The sequence below is a fragment of the Xiphophorus hellerii genome, chromosome 11 (genome assembly GCF_003331165.1).
Source record: "Xiphophorus hellerii strain 12219 chromosome 11, Xiphophorus_hellerii-4.1, whole genome shotgun sequence".
NCBI classification, from domain to species: domain Eukaryota; kingdom Metazoa; phylum Chordata; class Actinopteri; order Cyprinodontiformes; family Poeciliidae; genus Xiphophorus; species Xiphophorus hellerii.
In genome coordinates, this window is record NC_045682.1 from 26998058 (window position 1) to 27019608 (window position 21551).

General features: G+C 36.9%; 2 long non-coding RNA genes across 2 annotated transcripts; one reads left to right on the forward strand and one right to left on the reverse strand.

The window, feature by feature from the left end:
* Positions 1-439: 439 nt before the first annotated feature.
* On the reverse strand, positions 440-667 carry LOC116728013 (uncharacterized). The gene is made up of 2 exons (XR_004340924.1): positions 620-667; positions 440-533 (listed from the first exon to the last, which is right to left on the reverse strand). It is a non-coding gene; the product is annotated as an uncharacterized LOC116728013 (long non-coding RNA).
* Positions 668-803: 136 nt separating this feature from the next.
* LOC116728014 (uncharacterized) lies at positions 804-20834 on the forward strand. Its single transcript, XR_004340925.1, has 3 exons — positions 804-913; positions 19315-19321; positions 20823-20834. It is a non-coding gene; the product is annotated as an uncharacterized LOC116728014 (long non-coding RNA).
* Positions 20835-21551: the final 717 nt, after the last annotated feature.

The window sequence follows — 21551 nt, forward strand, 5'->3', positions numbered from 1 at the left end:
CACCTCTGACCTTCATCCCTTTTTTTAACCGAAGACAGCAAACATCACAGCATGATTCCAATACTTAGACTTCACCTATGACATAAAATCATAATAAAATGCTGTGATTTTTTTTCTCTGGTAAAAAAATCTGGAAAGGTTCAAACAGAATAAATAAATGTGTAAGGCACAGTAGATACAGACCCATCCAATAAATTCTGATATATTTGAAAAGCCCATTTATTTTAGCAACTTCATCACAAAGTAAAAAACATTAAGTAGATTAATTACAGACAGATGAATGATGTTAATTATGATGATTTTCCATTTACAGCTAATGAAAACATCAGCTGTCATCTAAAATTAGCATATTATATCAGAACAATACAAAGGCTTTCATTGAAAACAGAAATATAAGGTTAATGTAGCAGTCCCTCAGACCCAAGAAAACACAGAGAGCTTCGACGGGTGTAGTAGCTTTGTATTTGCTTCTTTCACAGCCAAGTTTGCTGAATAGCACTGAAATACACCGTGCTCCAAATACACCGTGAAAACTAAAGGAAAAGACACAAAACATGAATACATTACATAAAAAAAAAACCCGCTAACTTCACAAACTAATGCTGTTCTAAGCATGTACCTCGCTCCGCTGTCCAAGGGCTGCAAAGTCCACGGCGGCAAAGTCCGTAAAGTGCTGCCTCTAGCCTTCTCTGAAGAAAGTGCGCTAACCCAGAGTCACAAAGATGAAGAACATCCTCCTCCTCCTGTCCGTGGGATATTCCCGCCCAAAGCTCTGACCGACTAGCAACACTTCCTCTCATTCTCCCACCTCAAATGAAGGCACCAACTCAGAGTGAACCAACCCACAGCGCCCCCAGTGGGCACCATGGGTAGCAACCCACAAACAGCACAAACAATGGAATGGGCATTTACAGTTAATGACAAATATGTTCAATCTATTCCTAAAGGTTATTATCAAAAGATACTTTTAATCTGACAAACAAGACACATTTAGATGTACATTCTAATTTACTGAATATGTAATTGCAGTCCATTAAGGATTTACAAGGTGATTAAAGTTTGCTAATTTTCAGACGAAGTAAAATTTCAACATACGCTTGTATAAGAAGTTAAAACCAGCCACAAAGACTGTAGTTTTATAGTAAAAGCACAATTGGCCTGCTGCTTTTATTTCCATTGCATTCTGACTGAGCTTAGGGGTTCTGAGAATAAATCCAGGTGATAAAATTCCAGGGCTTACATTAAAAGCAAATGTGGAAGAAGTCTCTTTTAGTTTGACTGTGTTTTCAGTCATGTATATATGTATGTGGGTGTGTGTGTGTGAGTGTGTATGTTTTTGTTCACATGCGTTTCATGGATCACTGAATCACACACAGGGTCAAAGATCGCAGGGATTTCCATTTAGACTGAGATCTTCTCAAGTGAAGCAATGCTAGGAGACATACAGCTGTAGGAGACGTTTTAAGGTGTGTGTAAACACACAGACCAACTGTGCACAGACACAAATTGTTGGGGGTCACAGGTGTCCACAAAGGATAAATTCAGGAGGATGTCACAGGCTGACACTGAATGTTGACTGACATGGAGCCAAACTGACAGGTGAAAACATTTAGAAACGATTTTTCTAAACGTTCCTTGTTTGATTTGCCATTACTTACAAGAAAAATAAAACACTTGCATACCTGAAAAAAATGTGGATATTTGGTGAAACCTAAACAATCATCATCTTCTTTCAGGATACAACTGCAGTCATCATCATCAACATTAAAATTTACAAAGATATGGAACAGAAGAAAAGAACGTCAAAAATGCATGTTATTATGTCTTCAGATGTGATTCTACTGAATAGAGTAAATGGAGAACCGAAGCTGGTTCATTTCTGTCAGACTCACATTCAGATAAGCTCATTATTGCAATACTTAATAAAAATGAGCTATTTTCACATACCTCACGCAAAATAAAATAAATCAGTATAATTTGATATCCACTTCTTATATTATCTGTAAGGATATTTAAAAATGAACCTGCCAGCCACAGCTCATGACACGGTGTAACACTGAGCATGGCTCACATCTGAGGGATAGCTCAGCTTGCACCTTGGCTAAAGTCCAGTTTCCTTTTGGCCGGGTAAGCCTTCATCTCTCAAGGTTTGGTGCTGTAGCTTTCGACTGCAAATGAGCTGTGAAGCCCAAGCTTGCAACTGGCCTGAACGTCTTAACACCAATGTTATTTACAGAACAATTACACTAAATTTAAAATTTTAAAAATCATCAGTCAGTAACAGAATTTAATAGAGTTGTGTTTTAAAGAGTAATACTAATTGTATGAAACTGCAAAATGCCCGTCTGTTGTTATAAGGTTATACAGGATTCCGGGCAGTTTGAAACTGAAATACAAATTGTCATGTTATTGTTTTAAATGGGCAGTACTGTGTATTTCCCAGGTATTTAGTACTATTTTATGAAATGTTCCATATTTCAAACATGACTTCAAAGAAATGTGACTTTGCAAATTAATGCCTTTAAATTGGGCCTCTGTCTCTTTAAGACACTCTGCCTTCAGCATATCCTCACAATATTCCTCCATTAAGCCTATAACATCGTTCTTATTAATTAGAACATTATCACAGATTATATCACATCCAATTCAACACAACAAAAGCATTTTAGAACATACTGAATAGAATGAATGCATCAATATTTTAAAGCACAGTTTGAGTTTTATCTATTATGTATTATATTTCTGACGGGCCATTCACCCAGCTATGTGTTTCTATATGGGACTGTGTGACCCCCTTTACATGGTGGCAAAAATCTCAAAGGTCAAATAATTACTAGTTAGCTCCTCTGATTGGTGAGAATGGAGAACAAAAGGTCTCATAAAGACGTTTCTGCTACAGTGAGCAATTTATGAGGAAAAAGAACAATTTGCATAAAGCTAACCTTTGATTTACCAATCCCCTAGACACATTAGGAAAAAGAAAAAGCCTTCATAAAAATCCCTCTCACCTCATATGAGTCTTGGTTTGTATTCAGTGTCCTCTGCCTTTCAACCCTTTCATCAGTTTTCTGCTCTTCCCAGAAATATTGTTGAGGCACTCACCTATCAAGTAGCTATTATAGCTGTCTTTTCTTGCTGCAAGGTTGCTCTCTTCACTCTGCAAGTACAAACACTATCAAACTTTAAAACTTTAAATAAAACTTGGTGTCCTTTCTCACTATCTGACTATTTAAACATATAGAAGGACAAAGAGGGAATACAGAAAAAATAAGAAAATGCTGATTTTCTCAGTTTATGCTGATTGTCCTTCTTGAGACTTTTACAAAACTAGAAGACAGTGTCGTGAAAAGATCTGTTTTTGTTTTTCTGTTTTACTTAAAGTGTTGCATATGATCACATTTTCAAATCAAACAAAGATAACCTGAGTGAATGAAAAAATTAAATTGCTGTTTAATAAGAATTTTAAAAGCCCAGCCTAACCGACCTACCTCTTTGTAAAAATGAAATTGCACACCATGTTAAATCGTAAATTAATTATTAACCCTGTCCTGTTGCTCAGTCATGTCTGACAATATGCAGAAGTCTAAACCATATTAAAAATTGTTATATTATTCTCTAATTCCATCTCTATGCAACAAAATGAAAGACACAACATTAAAATGACATAAATAGAAGAATTTGAAGGCAATACTACTGCTGACCAAAACAAAACCCAAACAAATTCTCATTTTTGCCAAAAATAACTTGATGATTCCCTAGAGGTTTAGGAAAATATTTTGTGGCTGTACAGAGAAAAGCTGAATTTTCTGGAATTGTGCATGACTTTAATATCTGGTGTAAAACTGCTTTAGGAAAAGAACATGTACTGTTAGTCAGACGTGTTGGAGGGATCTGCCAGTCAGGGGCTGCTGTACCGTTTCAGGAACTAAAGGATTTGCTTTAAATGTTGGAACCATAAATTTTGTTCTATACCAGAAAATGCAGGAGGAAAATGTCCAGCCAGCAGTTGATACGATTAAACTCAACAGTACTTGTGTTATGCAGCAAAACAATAATCAACACAGCAGATGTGAGAACTTCTTAGAGATAAAGCACTTATTTTCAAAACACACTAGAACCTTTTGAATTTTTTTTATGCATGAGAAATTTCACAAAACCCACTAATGGCCTTTTCCTGGCAGCTTCTCTCCACTTGCATTCATCTCCAGTACAAAGGATCATTATTCCCTCAGATAAAGATGGGACATTGGCAGAACTCCAGCTAAAGAAAGTAAACGATAGCAGGTATACTACAGAAATTCTTTCCTATTTCTACTGAAGGAGAAATAACATGGAAAAAGAAGCAAAAGTCGAAGGAACGTTGCATTTCTGCTGTCTTGAAGTAGGTCATTTACAGAGCTTGGCATTTGTCTTATGTGACAACCCTATTAATCATGGAATGAGCAGTGTCAATGCCCAATGGCTTTGCTCTGCAGGTGGGTTGTCCCACTGGATTCCAGGACTGTTACCTCTGTGTTCTGCCAACAACCCCTTCTTTTTTCACCTTTCCTCGTCATCCCTTGGTACTCTAAAATGGCTTTCCTTGCATGCCCTTTGTGCACATCTGACACTCAGATCCTGATTTTCTGTGTCCTTGAAAGTTTTATTAAGATATATATGGACAGATTCCAGCTTCCAAACACAAGAAGAACATCTTAACAAAAATGTCCATTTATTTCTCCCATTTTGCCTCATTGTTGGGATGTTCTGTGTTGATTCCAACAGGTAGAAAATGTCCCTGCATTGAAACTAATTACACAATACAGTCTGGTACTAAATATTCTCAATATGGGTGGCAAAATACATCCTAACAAAATGGAGAATTGATTTAGGAAAATGTAATGTTACATCTCATAACACCTTGTATGTTGGAGATGCTAGCGTAAATTATTTCATTTTTGATTCCACTGTACTTTTACATAGAATTTTGCCATTTTGCTTTGGTTATTCAAGTCTCATTCTAAAATGTGGAGTTGTTAATAACACATCATAGAGTGGTAAAAAATAGGATTAGCAATCCACAAGTTTTGTAATTTATTTGCTAGTGTTATTTGAATGTTAGATACATTTTATGAAAATATGAATTAAATCTCTAAACAAAATCTTTGTCAGAGACAGAAAGGAACAATAGTGAATCCATGCAGTAAGAGGAACCAGACCTGGTCAGGCATCTTCAGGCAGAAATCTGACTTGTTAAATATTAGTTTGAGGGAGGGATTAGTGACAGTTAAAGCTGGATTAAGGCTGTATCCTCTCAGGTCGCTGTGTGAGAGTGTGTATTGTTTGCCCTCAACTGCTATTGATAGCGTTACACATTTCAGTCAGATTCTACAGTCGTACATCTTGGTACATTTAAGATGTACCAAGATGATAAGAGCAGATTTATGAACAGAGTCTTCTGTTAAGTCAAAGTGAACATTGCAGATATGATAAAGTGTGAATAAGTCGGAGTGTGGGCCTAATTTGCCGTTTGTGGGGGTGAACCCACATGTTTGATAAAAAACTTCAACAATGTTGTATTTTAGACCTTCTGTGTTCCCACCGAGGAATTCTACATCTTTCTACATCTCAGTTTCATTTATTCCCTTTATTCATTACTTTTCCTCCACTATCATAATCTTTTGTTTATGCCTGTAGAAAGTTGGAGCCTCTGCCAACAGGCGTTTGGCAGAAGCCAAAATGACTCAGGTGTTTCCACACTTTTCACCTTTTTATAAGCTCATCTGGTGGAGCTTATAATTTAATTCTGCATCTTCAAGCTACTCAGGCAAATAATCTAATCATAATCACTCTTTTGCTTTCTCAAATTACTATATACTCATTCTTCGGTAATGAAGCATGAAAAATGATGGGAGCCAGACTGACCCTTTCCAGGTTTTGAGAGAAGTTAAGAAGAACAGATGAACTGCACCCAGTGATAACAGCGCTTTATACAGCACATGCTAAAACACAAGATAAAGGTAATAATAGCACAGAAAGAGTAGCAGATACATTTATGACAACATAACTTGTTCAGAAATTTGCATACATTTGATTCAGGCAGATTTCCACCAATATTTGTAGTAAATATAAATATCTAATGTTGTTCAAATGTAATGATTATGGAAAATAATTGAATATTACATTTACAAAATTGCATTCTTGATATAACCATCAATAATTTTAATGTGTATTTTTGATTGTCCTATTTTTTATGGACTCCCAGCTTCAGTAGCAGTGAGTTTAAATTGTTTTATTTTTGACTCTTCCAGACTTTCATAATGACAAACATTTGCCCTAATACACATGCTTGTGCTGTATGTTTGAACTCATGGACAGGTGCTCAAGTACAGCAGCTGCAAATGTTCAAATCATTACCCCGACACCACAACTGTTATGGAATGATTATGCAGACATGGTGTGTCTAATTTTCTGTAAATGTGGCACTGTGTATTATACTAAAATACCTCTTCAGATTCCTCTCCTACAGAAAAGCTCATAACATATTTTGTTGACAAACATAATGTCCCTTTCATTACAACTGCAGATGGGAACAAGAGGAAGACAAGAGAAAGGCCACCTTACCAGATCATGCAGCTCCAATAAGAAAAAAGACAACTTCAAAGTAATTTATTTGAATCTCAAACCATTTTTAGAGATTGACAAATGTTCATGGGAAGATGACAGCAAAACAACTGTGAAAAAGAGTCAAAAGAACTTTTCATTTTTACAGGCTTAAATGATGCACAGCATGTAGAGCCTAGTATGGATTAGTAAAAGAAGTAGAACCATGCACAGGAATCGCATGCTGAGTGATGGTTCATTTGATTGAGTTGATTCAGAAAGGAAATAGTCTTTTGATTTTGGAAATCTTTTAGAATATTTGGAACAAGCCTGCAGAATAGTGTGCTTTGGGTGAAATGTTGGAAGGTCTCTCTGCAGTGAAGAAAAGTGTTTGGTGATATATGTCAGTCCTTATTCATTGCCTTTTTAGCCTCACCACCTATCCACTGTCACAGTTCTAACTGAGGAGGATCAGCCTGCATGGCAGACAGCGACTCCTGCCTCTTAAATTTAGGTGGGGCTTTTTGAAGCGTCTAGCTCTTTCTGTCTTTTCATCATGACTTCTAGCTTCTTGTTTCTTCTCCGTCACTTAATGTTTCCTTTTTGAATTTTCCTCAAGTTTACTTTCTCAGAAGACAGACGCTCATCTTATTACAGGTCTAAAAATCACAACAAAATGGTCATGGTAACAGCTCTGTTGATAAAGGGAAAATCCAATTAGAAGTCAACTTCCTCAAAGTAAAGTGCTCAGATAGTTTGATTTTATTTTTAATAACTTTGGCTCATGATGCTTAGAGCCCAGCTTTTAGAGTTTTGGGTATATCATCACACAGTGATTTTTCAACTTTCTACATGTCAGAAAAGTACAGAAAAACAATTTCTTACACAGTACAGTTTTCCAACATTGTCACATTGCTATCATGGAAATATGGCATAATTGGAAAACCCTCATGCACACACACTGACCCTCACCTACTTTACTTAGCTGTCAATGCTGTGTATGTGCAAAGTGGGAAAAAGTTACCTCTCAACCTTCTTTGCACTATTTATGGCTAACAATAGTGACACTAATGACTCCTATTAAAAAGGCCACTCACAGCACATTGCTAAAGTCTCCAGGCCTTTAACACAGAGCAGTCTGCTTCAGTGAACACTGCTATTTTCTCTAAATACAATCAGACAAATTAATATGACGATAAAAAGTCTGTCTATTATCTTGTACAGCAGTCAGGAGCCCATTTTGTTTATTTACCACATAGAATCTCCAAATGTTTTTTGTGCGTTTAGAAGAACATGTATGCAATTAAAGACAGTAATTTAGAAAGGTTTGTAATTATTACGTTTAAAGGTACTGGGCAGTATACAAACCACATGGGCATTTTCAGATTTTTTTCACATTACAATCACAAATGTGAAAGTATTTTGTTGGAACTGTATGGACCAACACAAAGCAGTGCATAATTGATAATTGGGAAGAAAAAGATTCATGGTTTATCATATTTTTACAATCCTTAATTGTACTAAATGAGTATCAAGATTATTATGTGAATACATATTTTGGTACATCCCTAAAAGTTTTGGTTCTTTTGGTCTATTTTGACATTGGTGTTTTCTTAAATCTGATTTCTTAAATCTTGTCTTCCTGCAAGAAAGTATCTTACAGAGTTCGTTTTTTCAAGTGAGCATATTAAAAGTATTTTATGCCATTTATGAGCAATGCTTTTCTTGGAAAGAATAAATCAGTCAAGCAATTACGTGGGGTGCATAAATAGGATGTTTTTATATAACAACTGATGTTTTGTATTCATGAAGTCCCCATCTTGAGCTAAAATCATTTTGCTCTCAAAGGTCATGTGGTTAAGAGAGAGGAGGGGATAGGTTGAGTCTGAGACGCGGTGCAGCAGCAGTAAAGGTCAAAAACAAGAAAGGTAAAAAACTGTTTTTACCATGTTTGCGTAAACCTTGGATATTTATTTCTGTTTTACTCTTCTTTTTTGCCTTTGTTTTTACGTCTACTTTATACAAGAAATCTCTGAGGTAAGGTATTGTCCCCCATGCGTACTAATTTTAGATGTTAATGCAAAATTCAGTGTTGTAAACATGTGACGTTATCAACTTTGTCTAAATAAAAATCTGCTCCATAAATTAATTTAGATTGACCACTGTCATGTTAATCTCAAATATGTATATTGGTATAAAGCACCAGACACGTTTAACCTTGGTTGTCTTTTCATAACTTAAAAAAAAAAGAAATTAAGCCTGCTGAGGTTTTTCATAATTTGCAGACTGAATAAAGCTCTGGCCTCTGAACCACTTCTAACCCTGCTGAAAACTACCTTACCTTGAACTTGAAATCACGTTTAGGGAGAAAAAAACAAAATTGATCTCTAAAATATAATTTAATATAAGCTTGGCCTACCAAATTAAAATGGGAAATGTACAACTACGAAATGTTTTGGGTAATTACTTTTCTTGGTAAATGTAATTCCCAATTCAACGGCATTAAACATTGGCAGTGTTCTTGTAATCCACTCATTAGGTTTTCTGCCAGCTATTATTTAATAATGACTAAGTATTAATTAACCAAAGGGTTTCATGTTGGATTCCTGGCATTTGAAGGAGAGGCTGTTCATGCTGTATGACTTTTGCTTTAAGTCACACTTCCTTGGCTGCTATAAATAACAGTGTTCTCACACTTTGCATAGAAACCAACTCTGGACTAACAATGCACAGAAAATTAACTCTATGAATGTGTGAATAAATGTGTGGAAAAGCTTATATAAGTAAGTTAATATAATTACAATATTTTCTCTTTATAGTGGTTGGTGTAAATTGTGAAGCACTTTGGTCACCTGTTGTTTTTAAATGTGATTTATAGAAATAAATTTGACATTGACATTGGACAACTGACTGATGGAAAAATAATGCATGTTCTTTAGCATAAATCTTGATGGACAATATCTGGTCATCAGTTCATAACCTTAAGCTCACACACTCTAGTGTTATCCAGCATGACTGAGATCCAAAGTAAACAAGCAATACCTCCTGCGAATGGTTCAAAAACAAAGTGAAGGTTATGGAGTGCCCTTGTCAAAATCTTGATTTATGTCCTTATCCTTAAAAACCTTTCAACGTAGCTAAATTAAAAAGATTTGTGTAAAAACAAGGTGACAGATTTTCGTCAGAGCTGTAAATGACTAATTGTCAGTTCCAGCAGTTAATGCTCGATGTCAGCTGGTGGATGTCAGATGATGAAACCAGCTGTCAGGGTTTGTGGTTTGCTTGTTTTATTTTTTTCTTTAAAAAATAAAATTATGCTTTGAAAATAACTTTTGTGGTTATGTAGGTTATGACATCAAAATTTGTTCTATACTTTAAGTGTGACAGAAAAGCAAAGCTTAATTCATAATTCATCTTATATTTGTTCATACAAAGCATCAAAAGAGGGAATTTATTTTCAAATCAAAGTGGTTTTCAGACCTTCTGACATTCTGCAGGTCTCTAAAATGTGTATTTTTTTCTAATTTTTAAACTAGCTATTGTAGAGAGGATGCTTTTTGCTTTTTAAGTTCTCTAACTCTGACCTGGGAATCAATCTGGCATAAAAAGACTCAAGTCTCGTGGGTTGAACCATTTTTGTGACCATGCATTACAGATAAGATAGAAAAGAACCAATTGAAGATCATATCTTGTGTCTTTACTCAAAGAAAAGAAAGAACTTATTTCTTTTTCTTTTGTTAACAAAAATAGGCAACAATAACAGGTTGGCAGAAAATAGCGTTTTGCAAGAAAAGGAACTGATTGGTAAAAGAAATGGCATCTCACAGGTAAACCGCAGGAGAAAATTGATCAAATGCATCTCAGATTGTTTTCTCTGATTCCTGGAGTAATTTCTTTAATATTCCTAATTAGACACTTCTTTGCTTTCAGACTCTGCTTATGAAAACCTTTAATGTTGTTGTTTCACAATTCCTTTGACAATAAATGTAATTGAGAATATGTGGCAATACCTGAAAATTGACAAGGGGAAACAATGCAAGGAATAGTGAAGATTAAAATAAATACTGGCTCCTTGGAGGAAAGGAATAAAGAAAGAGACATGCTCAATACATTTTCCCAGCACTATGGGTCGCCGGGTTCGTTTTATATTGACCTATTAAGATTTACTGGGTGCTTTTTTGTAATCATGCAGTCAGAAACAGAGAGGGAGGTTCTGAATCAGTATCAACATATTGAGTGGAGGCGATTATTAGCAGGCAATCATAGTGACACAATTATCAGCAAGCAAAAAAAAATGTCTGTCTCTCTCGCTTGCTTTTGTCCGTCCCTGTGCCTCCATCCAGTTAGATACTGTTTGAATGATCACGTTCCCTGGCATGAGAGTGCTATGTAATTAACCTATGATATTCTCCATGTTGCAACGTGCCTCCTGCCTGCCTGGGTGGGTCTGCTCTGGTGGAATATTACTGCCATCTTCTGGCCAAGCGTAGGTCAGAAGAACTCTTCTGCAAAACGCAACACAGTTTTGACCTTTCTAAGGCGGATGGCAGGTCCTGCTAAGTGTTCAGCGGATGACTGTGTAAAATGTGATTTTTCTACTCAGAAGCATTAAGGAAGTCTTAACAGGTAACTCTGACTTTTACTGGTTTTCTTCTTGACGAAAGCAAATCTAAGTGTAAATAACTTGACATAATGAGAAACTACAGATGCAGATAATTAAAAAGTGTGAACGTTAAAATGGATTTGACGGTTTTGTTAATGCTGTATTTACAGGAAAAAAAACATTCTAGGAGCTATGATGCACTTTTTGAAACTGCTTTAATGAAGTGGCACAACCGACATATTTTACTTATGTTGGTAATGCCTTATCTGAGCTGTAGCCTTAAATGTTTTAGAAAAAACAAATACATCAATTATTAACTGAACAGGTGTTCTGTGTGCTTTCTTTATGGATACGGTAACAAAATAGAAACAACATATGTTCAGAAATTTAAAAGATAAAAACCTATAATACCACAATAAAGTTATTTTCTCGGTTTTCCACTCAGTCACTTTCTCAACGTTATTTTCTTTCCGTTTCATTCAGTTCTCCTGTTTGCCTGCTTTAAAGCAAACTAAGGTGGAGTTGACTGGTCAGCCAAACCGGAACGGAGACCCGGTGGGGGAGCTCTGCAGGTACTCCACTGCAGCTGTGGGAAGAATATTAAGCGTATTCTGCTGTTGCTGTGTTGTAGAGTTAAATCACCTGTTTCTCTAAAACCCTCCTGAGTTCATCCAGAGTTCAAATGATTTCCTGTTTGACTCGTTTATAATGGGTTTGGCTATTTTTAGGAGTCTATGTGGGTCAGTTTTAATTGTTTAATTGTCTGTCTAATAATGCCGCATTATAAGAGAGAACATTTTATTTTAATGATCTGAACAGTGAAATAAAAAGTTAGGTATTTATTAAGGTCATATAAATTGCAGAAATAAATAATTCTACAGCAAGATATTTTTTTCAAAAAAGCAAATCCTGAATACATGTGATTTTGGGTCCTTATGGACATCTTAATAAACTGAGTAGAGCATGGTTGTTATTATCAGATGGTCCATACTTGCAAAAACTATTGTCAGTGAAGAAAGTTCACTGCAACAACAACAGGTAAGTTAAAATGATAAGAAACTCCTATCCTTCTTCACAGGGAATGAGGAAGCAAAGAAGTTGTCTTGTTCAAAAGTCTCATTTTAAACCTTTTTATCATTTAAAACTATCTTCCATGCATTATGTAAGGAACCCAAACCAAATTCAAAACTGTTTCAAATAACGCATGCCTTGTAACAGTATCCCCAATTAACTTTTCTTCATTTTATCTAATTACAACCACAAACTTCAATGTTTTTTCTAGTGTTTTTTTTTTTCATGTGACACACCAATGCAAAGGAGTCAAGAACCTGATTGCATTTTACCAAGAGCCATAGAGTGGACAAAGCAAATAGTGCAAGAACCAACACATTTATTTATCCAACATGTCAAAAAACACTGAACATCCATCTGAGCAACGACACAAGGTGGTGGCAGCATCATAGTGTGGGCAAAAAATGTTAGAGGCTGCATATTCTAGATGTGTCTCTGTTCCAGAACATCTGATTCAAATGATTGAATGACCTTCTCTGCATGCCATCAAGTGCTGCACAAGTCTGTTAATCATCCACTTATTGAGTGTGTGGCAGAAAGGAATCACCTAAAACATGCAGGGCAGTGGTCTGAGAGGACTGGAATTGAGAAGCGCTGCTCTAAACATCCAGCCGAATTTAAGGTGGAATGGTTCAGATGAAAGCATGTTCAATCAAATGCGAATAACAATTCTGCTAAGCACTGACGCAAATACAATCCACATTTAATTCTCTCATCATTTTTGAAAGCAACGTGTCATTTTCCTTCAACTTCTCAACTACTCACCAAATTGTGTTTAATTGGTGAATAATAAATTCTTAAGTAAATTCTCTGCAGAGCACATTGCAGTTTGACAAAATGTGAACAGGTTCAAGGAGTGTGCATACTCATAAGATGCTGTAAATCTGTTCACATTTTTTCTGAAACTTTCTATGCTTTTTGACATCTAGACTTGTCCGTAAGATCTCATCACTTTTTCTCTAATTGTGTGCTTTAGTTAGGAGTATACAAGCGCTAATTACACACTGAAGCTGCTTTAAGGGAAGTTTTATCTTTGGAAGGATAATGTAAAAATACTGTAATTATAGATAATATGATTATAATTAGGTACTTCTTCACAAGCAGACTTTAAATGAGATGTTGCACAGATGAGAGCAGGAGCAAGAAAAGTTCTCACTTGTGATGCATTGTCCTCACTTACAGAAGTCAATTCCTCCTATATAAGAGTGCAACGACGTTATTGGGAGTGAAAATCGGGGTCATCTGTTTTGTTTGCCCATCAATGCAGCCTCACAGTGCAGACTAATCGATCCTGTGGCTGATGTGTCTGTATCCATTTAACCTCCTGCAACATGCATTCTAAATAACAACAAAAAAAGACTTTGTGGAAAACATTACAGTTCTGCATTGGGTTGGAGGTTTACAGTTTTCTCCTTCTTGCATTGTTTTTCCAGGCTTAGAAAACAGATCACAAAACCTCTTACATCTCATGAAAGGATAGATAGACGAAACTCTCTCTATGTTTAAAAGTGTTATTTATCTTTTGTTTGCCTCCCAGCTGAGATCAGATGCGTCTGCTGCGACTTTGCTCTTTCCTAATTCCTTCTTTCCTGTGCTCCACATCGCCCCTTGCTGCCTACCACAGCCTTCTTCATCATCAAAGCAATGGGCTGCGATTTAACTGTCCTCCTCTCTGCGTTTGATATCCTCACTTTCCTCTGTGCTGATCTATCGGTCACAAAACCTTGCCTTGATCCGTACATGATTGGGCATGACATGAGAGACATTTATCGCCTCGCCCCATCACAGTCTGTGCTCTTGCCATGTCCATTCATGCATACTTCAAAGGCTTTTCCATCTCTAAAGTTTGAGCCCTGACTCTCTCTCCAAAGAGTTTACTTTGTCCTGCATAACTACATGACTTATCTGTGACTCATCCAAGTTGTTGTTTGAAAACTTTTAAATTTATAAGAGCCATTTTTAGAATACCACATGAATTACTCTTCACAGCCAAAGAAAATGACGCATCCATTTGTTTCAGAACAAAGATAACAACAAGTGGTGGTTCTTAGATTAGAAGGATCTTGGGCGATCCTCCCCTCAGCCTCACAACACATAGCTGATCATGTCATCATGGCCTTGCAAGCTTCTGGAAGTTGATTTGCAACAGCGGGGTTAAAAAGGCACAATAGAGGATTTATTTTAAAGCCTTGTGTCAAACATACTGTTTCCTTGTGTAACTTCCTGGAAGAATCGAAGTAAGTTATTTGAAATGTCAGAAAGGAAATAGTGGACCTGAACAAGTCTGAATTTCCAAATGTCTGAGAGTGCCAGGTCGATCACTTTAAACAATTATACCCAAATATAAACTCCACAGGAATGTCCAACAATCACACCATTCAGGCAGATGGGGTCAGTGTTCCAGAGCTGAAAGTGTTTGTTGCAAAATGCTTAAATCAACCTCAGAAAAAAAGAAAAATGACATTGTGCAAATGATTAACTGAAACCCATTAGGGCTGCAACTTAAAGATGTTATTGGGTGAGGGTCCGTGCCGTCCCCCACCTCATTTCATCCAGGGTAGCAAGACATTTTGCCAATATGGAACTCTGCCTTTGCCATAACAATCTACTTAATTTTTGGCAATGCCTCATTAAAGCCAAAACTAGACCTCAAAAATATTATTGTGATGCTAGAGAAGCACATCTTGAAAGCATTAAGATTTCAGCTGCATTCTGTCTTGTCCCCTGTTATTTCACAGCTTGTTGCTTGAATTGGCTTTTCATTTGCGCTGGGAATTCACAAAAGAGATTAAGAACATGGATTCACATTTGTATATGTTAAAGGATATTTTCAGCCTAAATGTTTTTTGCTCCCTGTAGGGTTCTGGCAACTCTTCAGTCCAACCAATAATGCCCTTTGAAGGTCCTTCTAGGGTAATCATTGAATTTTTTTAATGGAGGAAATTATTGAGTATTTGCTGCCCCCTGTCTGCAGCCAGCAACAAATGTAAGAGATTAAATTTGATAATGTTTAGTTACATCTTGTCAAACCAAACCTAAAATAAAAAAACTCAGCTTACATCCCAGCAGGTGTAACTACTGTGTATATATTGAGACCCTAAAAATAGTTCCAGTCAACAAGCAGAGCTTTGCTTTCGTTTTGTCCTTTCTCTTCATCAGTGAAGAGTAGCTCCGAAAATGAAATGGAAAAATTCAGTTTTCTTTTTAAAATTAACCATCTTGCAAAAGATGACAGAGCCATGTGATCTTTGAATATTTTGTCAGCCAGTATTCCTCAGTGGCAAAGCTTTCGCCCCTCCAGGGACAATAACCTTTTACTGTTTACCTTTACTTAAAACATGACAAGGGCCTGAATGTCATTTGATGCAGACCTGGAAGTTTGCTGTGGGGAACAAGAGGGAGAGTCGTGAGAATTAGAATGTATTTCAGGTCTGAAGCAGGTGGTGCATTGCTGCAACTCGTATCTCAGTGAAGGAGGGGGTTTGGGAAGGGGTTGGTGGGGGGTGGGGAGGGGCTGGGTGGCATGTGGAGGAGACTAGGTAGGAGGAGTAGGAGGCTTTTGCTGCAAACTGTTGCTAGGAAACACTTGTGGCATCTCATCTCTGTCTGCTTGAAATGCCAGAACTAACTGACAGGAAAACAGCTGAGTGAAATGTCACTTCTATCCTCGAAGGAGTATGAAGAGTGTGGAGCATGTTTCTATTTACGTAGCCATGTTTATCAAAGGTTCACCTCTCCCCCCTTCCGAGTAAACACCAGATTTTCTTCTGCTAGAACAGAAACTGTTTTGGATGCAGACAAGCTGGTTGCAGTGTCTGTCACTTCATCCTGCTCTTTTGTTTGCCCGGCCATCTCTCTTTTATAATTTGCTCTCCTTGAGGATTCTTTATTCTCTCTTTTAGCTTGTTTTTCTCCCTTTTCTTCATCACTCTCAATGTGCTTTTTGCACGTTTCTCATTAGTTTTGCCTTTTCTTTTGCTTTATATTAGTCTCCTGGGATCCTGGATTTCCATTGTCCTGTTGTTGAATGTAGAGTATTACTGGTTGAACCCTCTTGATGTTTGAATATTAACCTGTTTAATCTCAAATTTTTTCCTGCAAAATAAATGCATGCATTTCAATCCTTGGACCTCCCTAACACATTATATTTATGAATTATTACATTTTATGTTGGCTATGTTAGTGAAAATGTAGGTTTTATTCTCGGCAACAATTGTTGCAGGTAGGAAACTGAATAGTCTAAATTACACAAATGTGGCCTATTTATACATATAAAAAAATAAGAAAAATCATGACATGTATAACCTATTATAACAAAGAACGGTTCCAAGAGTGTTCAGAAATATTTTAGATACATCCTGCAGTCATAATTTCAATGTACCAAGCAACCTTTGACCTCATTTAGTCATTTCATCAATGAGGCAAAGTCAGGTGAAAATGTTAGTATGAACAAATCTGCATCTGGGGGGAAATTCTCCCTGTTCCACCAGACCAGTGCTTCTCAATTCCAGTCCTCAAGCCCCCCTGCTCTGCAGGTATTAGATGTGTCTCTGTTTCAGAACAGCTGATCCAAATGATTGCATGACCTCTTCTGCAGTCATCAAGTACTGGAGAAGTCTTTTAATCATTCACAGATTCAATCCAGGTGTGTGGCAGAAGAGGAACACCTAAAACATGCAGGGCAGGGGGGCCTGAGGACCGGAATGAGAAACACTGCACCAGACCAAGCACTACACCTTGGCCGTGTCCTAAAGTACCGTATTTTCCGCACTATAAGGCGCACCTAAAAACCTTCAATTTTCTCAAAAGCCGAGAGTGCGCCTTATAATCCGGTGTGCCTTATATATGGACCAATATTGAGCCACAACAGGTCTCGCAACTACAGTAAGCAGCCGCCGACTTCATTTTCCCCGTAGAAGAAGAAGCGCGCCGGTGCACGCTGGGTTTTGTGTAAAGACCCCTGTAGAAGTCCCTCAGACCCAAGAAAACACAAAGAGCTTCGACGGGTGCAGTAGATTTGTATTTACTTCTTTCGAAACCAAGTTTGTTGAATAGCACTGCATAGACCGTGCTCCAAATACACCGTGAAAACAAAAAGAAAAGAAAATACATTTGCTTAAGTGCCTTTGTTTGATACAAAACATGAATATATTACATAAAAACGCTAACATCACAAACTAATGCAGTTCTAAACATGTACCTCGCTCCGCTGTCCAAGGGCTGCAAAGTTTATGGCGGTAAAGTCCGTGTAGTGCTGCTTTTAGCCGGTTCTGAAGAATGTGCGCTACAGTCCAGAGTCATAAAGATGAAGAATATCCTTCTCTTCCTCTTGTCCGTGGGATATTTCAGCCCAAAGTTCTGACTGACAGGAAACTAGCAACACTTCCTCTTATTTTTCGCTTTAAATGAAGGTACTAACTCAAAGTGAACCAAACTACAGCGCCCCTAGTGGGTACTATGGGTAACAACCTACAAACAGCACAAATAATGGAATGGACATTTACAACCCCAAAATGGCTCCTATTAAGAGACACGCTTATGACGCAGAGTTTAAGCTCAAGGTGATCAGTCACGCAGTAGAAGACGGGAATAAAGCAGCAGCCAGAGAATTTAACACAAACGAATCAATGGTGCGGAAGTGGATATATATTGTGATTGCACTAACGTTTGATTTACGTAACAGTATCAGACTGTTTTTTACGTGTTTATTGAATCGAGGAACAGTTTCCCTCCACTATATGTTATACCTTGCTGTTGTTAACAGATAAACTGTGTCACGAAAATACCACGTCACTGACTTTACCTCTGGAAAATAATAAAATAGCTGTTTATTCATTTTGGGAATGAACGGAGTTTTCAGAACGCTGGTTTGTAATCTATTAATAAAGTTTGACTGACCTACAGTATCTGACTATTTTGTTGACATTCCCTTTAGCGCAATTCCATCTAATGGATGCATAACGTAACCCCAGCCTCTACTGTAGCGTCTATTCTACGCGCCTTATAATGCGGTGCGCCTTATATATGAAAAAAGCTTTAAAATAGGCCATTCATTGAAGGTGCGGCTTATAATGTGGTGCGCCTTATAGTGCGGAAAATGCGGTAGTTTCAGGCGTGGAATCAACTTGCAGTGGCCATTCAGTAAATAGGCCACACATTGTGGAAAGGCTCGCCTTTAGTGGGGGGGGGGGGTTAGGGTTCTCGAAAGTCCTATAATTCAATTAAATTTAATATTACTAAAAAAATTGTTCCCCATAAGAAAATAAAAATATAATTTGTCCAGTGCATATGGCAGAAAAAAAATCTTGATTCTGCTTTGTGTGAGATCATCACGAGACTGTAAGTTATTTATTTATTGTGATATTTGTAATTTATTTAGTTTATCCACAGTTCTTGATGTGGGCAAACATTTCTATGCGTCTATGAACTTTGGAAAAGAATTACAGACTCTTTTGTGTGGTAAATGGATTTTTGTTTATTTGCTCATAGACGTTTAAAATACAAAACTGAAAAGTAAAATAATGTGGTGGCTTTTAAGTGTAAAAATATATTTTTTTATTATTCTTTGTACAAAAGGGTCTATACCTTTAAAGAGTATGGTAGCTGGTTATGTAAAAATACAAGGGTAAATTACTTCCTAAATCCTAATTTTCAGGAGGGATATCTGGCTGGCACCCCTTTAAAAAATAAATAACTTTAACTGTCACAATATGTACAAACGTAATGAAATACCAATTTCTACTAAATGAGATCCTTAAATTTATATCTCACACTTGGATATTTCAGAATTATATTTCCATTTTGGGATGCAAGGTTTATCCAGTTGTCTGCTATGATGTTGGAGATATGCCCATAGTTAGCATCACTACATTGTTAATGTGAAGCTTTAGCATTACATGACTTCCTTCCTCTCTATCTAAAATGTGAGCTGTGACTGTTTTTAATAAGGGAAGGTCAGTCAAATTTAGAATCAATTTGGTAAAACTACTCAAAGTCAAAATGTGTTTTTTAGTTTCAGAAATGTCCGTTCACATTATGTCTGAAAAGCTGTAATAGAGTGCCCACGTGTGTAAGGCTTGTTTCTTTAATGTCTCCTCTTATTGGTTAGCTCATTGGTTAAAAAGTGCAGACTGCAAGTGAAAAGCTTATTCTATATTTATGGCAAGCTAAGGAACATTTTATGGTTATGCTTTATAGACTTTTAAAACTTAAAAAGCCTTGGAACACACTGCGAGAAAAAAAATCTTTAGACAGTAATGATGACAAAGAGACACCACTGCTAGCAAACTGTTTCTCAAAAAGCACTACATTCACCACATAACTAAATTACCAGGGATGTAAACTTGATTTGTTGTTTGGCTCTAACCATATGGATGTTCCACAAAGCAGCTGCTTAGTCCAAATGTTTGTTTTTCCCATAATTTATCCCTGATCTTTTGTTTCTTACATCTTAAAATAGAAAATGCACGTCATTGGTTTTCTTCTATTGATTTGTTTGAGACCTTTAAGGTAATTAAATCATAGAGAGCTTCTGACTTATGGTTTCAATTTGACGATCCTTCTTTTGCTTTTTTATTACTGTGGAATCGTTAAGCTTGACACAGCCTGCAAAACTGTAACAGCTGATTGCACTGCACAAACTGTATACCAATGTATCTAATGGCAGAAGATGTAATTGGAGCTTTGCAAACTGCCTCCGTTGCATATCTGCTGTATGTCATCTTGCTAGCAAGTGGCTACATTACCTATAGCAGTGTGAATGAAAAACCAATGTGGGCTTGTTCTGTACAAGCTCATTTTCACTGAAACACGTCATTATTGATGTCATTCATTGCTTGATCACCATATTCATAATTGTATTTGAGGCAAAACATGCGTCCTGACAACATACACATGAAAAAACAAGCTCCGCTCTTTGCTAAGAACTAGCTCCATGTCACTTTCAGCATGATAAGAACAAGTCAATACGGTTTGCCTTTTCCAGCTTGTAAATGTGTGCACTTTTCTAAAGCACAGTATCAATATTGACTGTTGGGAAATGTCCTGTGGCCTGGACCTGGAGCTCTCACAACAGGCTGGCTTTCCAACAGCCCTGGCTTGGTATCTCCTCCCACTGTGCCTGCAGCAGCAGTTCGACCTCTCTGTATGACTGCTGCGTATACTTTGGTGCTTTGCCAGTGGAAATTCTGAACAATATTTCATCAAGACAGGGTGTTTGTTCTCCTGCTGTAAAGTCCTTGAGATTTAAGATAGGTTTTCTGTAAAGAGCAAAAAAAGCCAGATTCAAAAAATACATTATTTCACAGAAAAAAGTCTAAATAAAAACCCAATTAGATCTCTGCTTGATTTTATATTAAAAATGACCTGGTTGGCATGTTTACCCTGTTTTGGAAATGTATGCAATGTTTAAAAAAAATTAGACTGTTGATGAGTCTGCCTAATCGTAACACGTCTTGTATATGCATCATGCTTTAAAGTATTACCAATTACTCTAAAATTTAGATTGTGTCATGCATACATAAAACATAAAGCTATGTTGAACAGAAAATACAACACAAACATAAAGCAAATCATTTACCTTTACTATGGTCTATGTTTATCTAACGTCAGGTGAACAAAAACACAACAAACTCCACACACTCATTAGAAAGCTGTCTGAAATAAGTAAACCCTTGCTGCTTTCATAAAAGGAAAATCTGCAGCAGTTACAGGTGCTTCAAATCCCATACTTGATTGTTTGTCAACAAGTGCAACAAGCAAAAATTGAGATTTTTTTGACATTGCCTTCAGAAAACAAATGAAGGTTAGCACAACGTCAAGAGGGACAGACATCAGCAATCACCTTGGATATGGTATTGTTGCTGTCAATAGTTTAAGGGTTACATTGCCTTTTCCAATTATTTTAATATAACAAAATATTAAACAGAAGTGGAAAATCACTAAAACCCGATACACAGCAAACAAATAACATAACAAAGACCGTCCTTGATCACATAACAATGTGTTGGTTTGAAATGAACAAACTGTCATCATAACTTCTGTCCTGCTGTCAGATGAAAGATGTCAGTTGGTGTAATTTGTTGCTTGCAGCAGACGTGACTCTGAAAGATCCGACAGAGAAATTGGTCCAACCATAACTGCATAGCAACAGCTGTTACAGGCTACAGATGCTAATGCTTCTTTTATTGAAATCAGAGTCTGATGAGACGAAAAGGAGAATTAAGAAAAGGAGACAGCTTTGGAAGTATTCATGTTTGTGACAATAAAAATGCATTAGCACAATTTCCCCTTATTT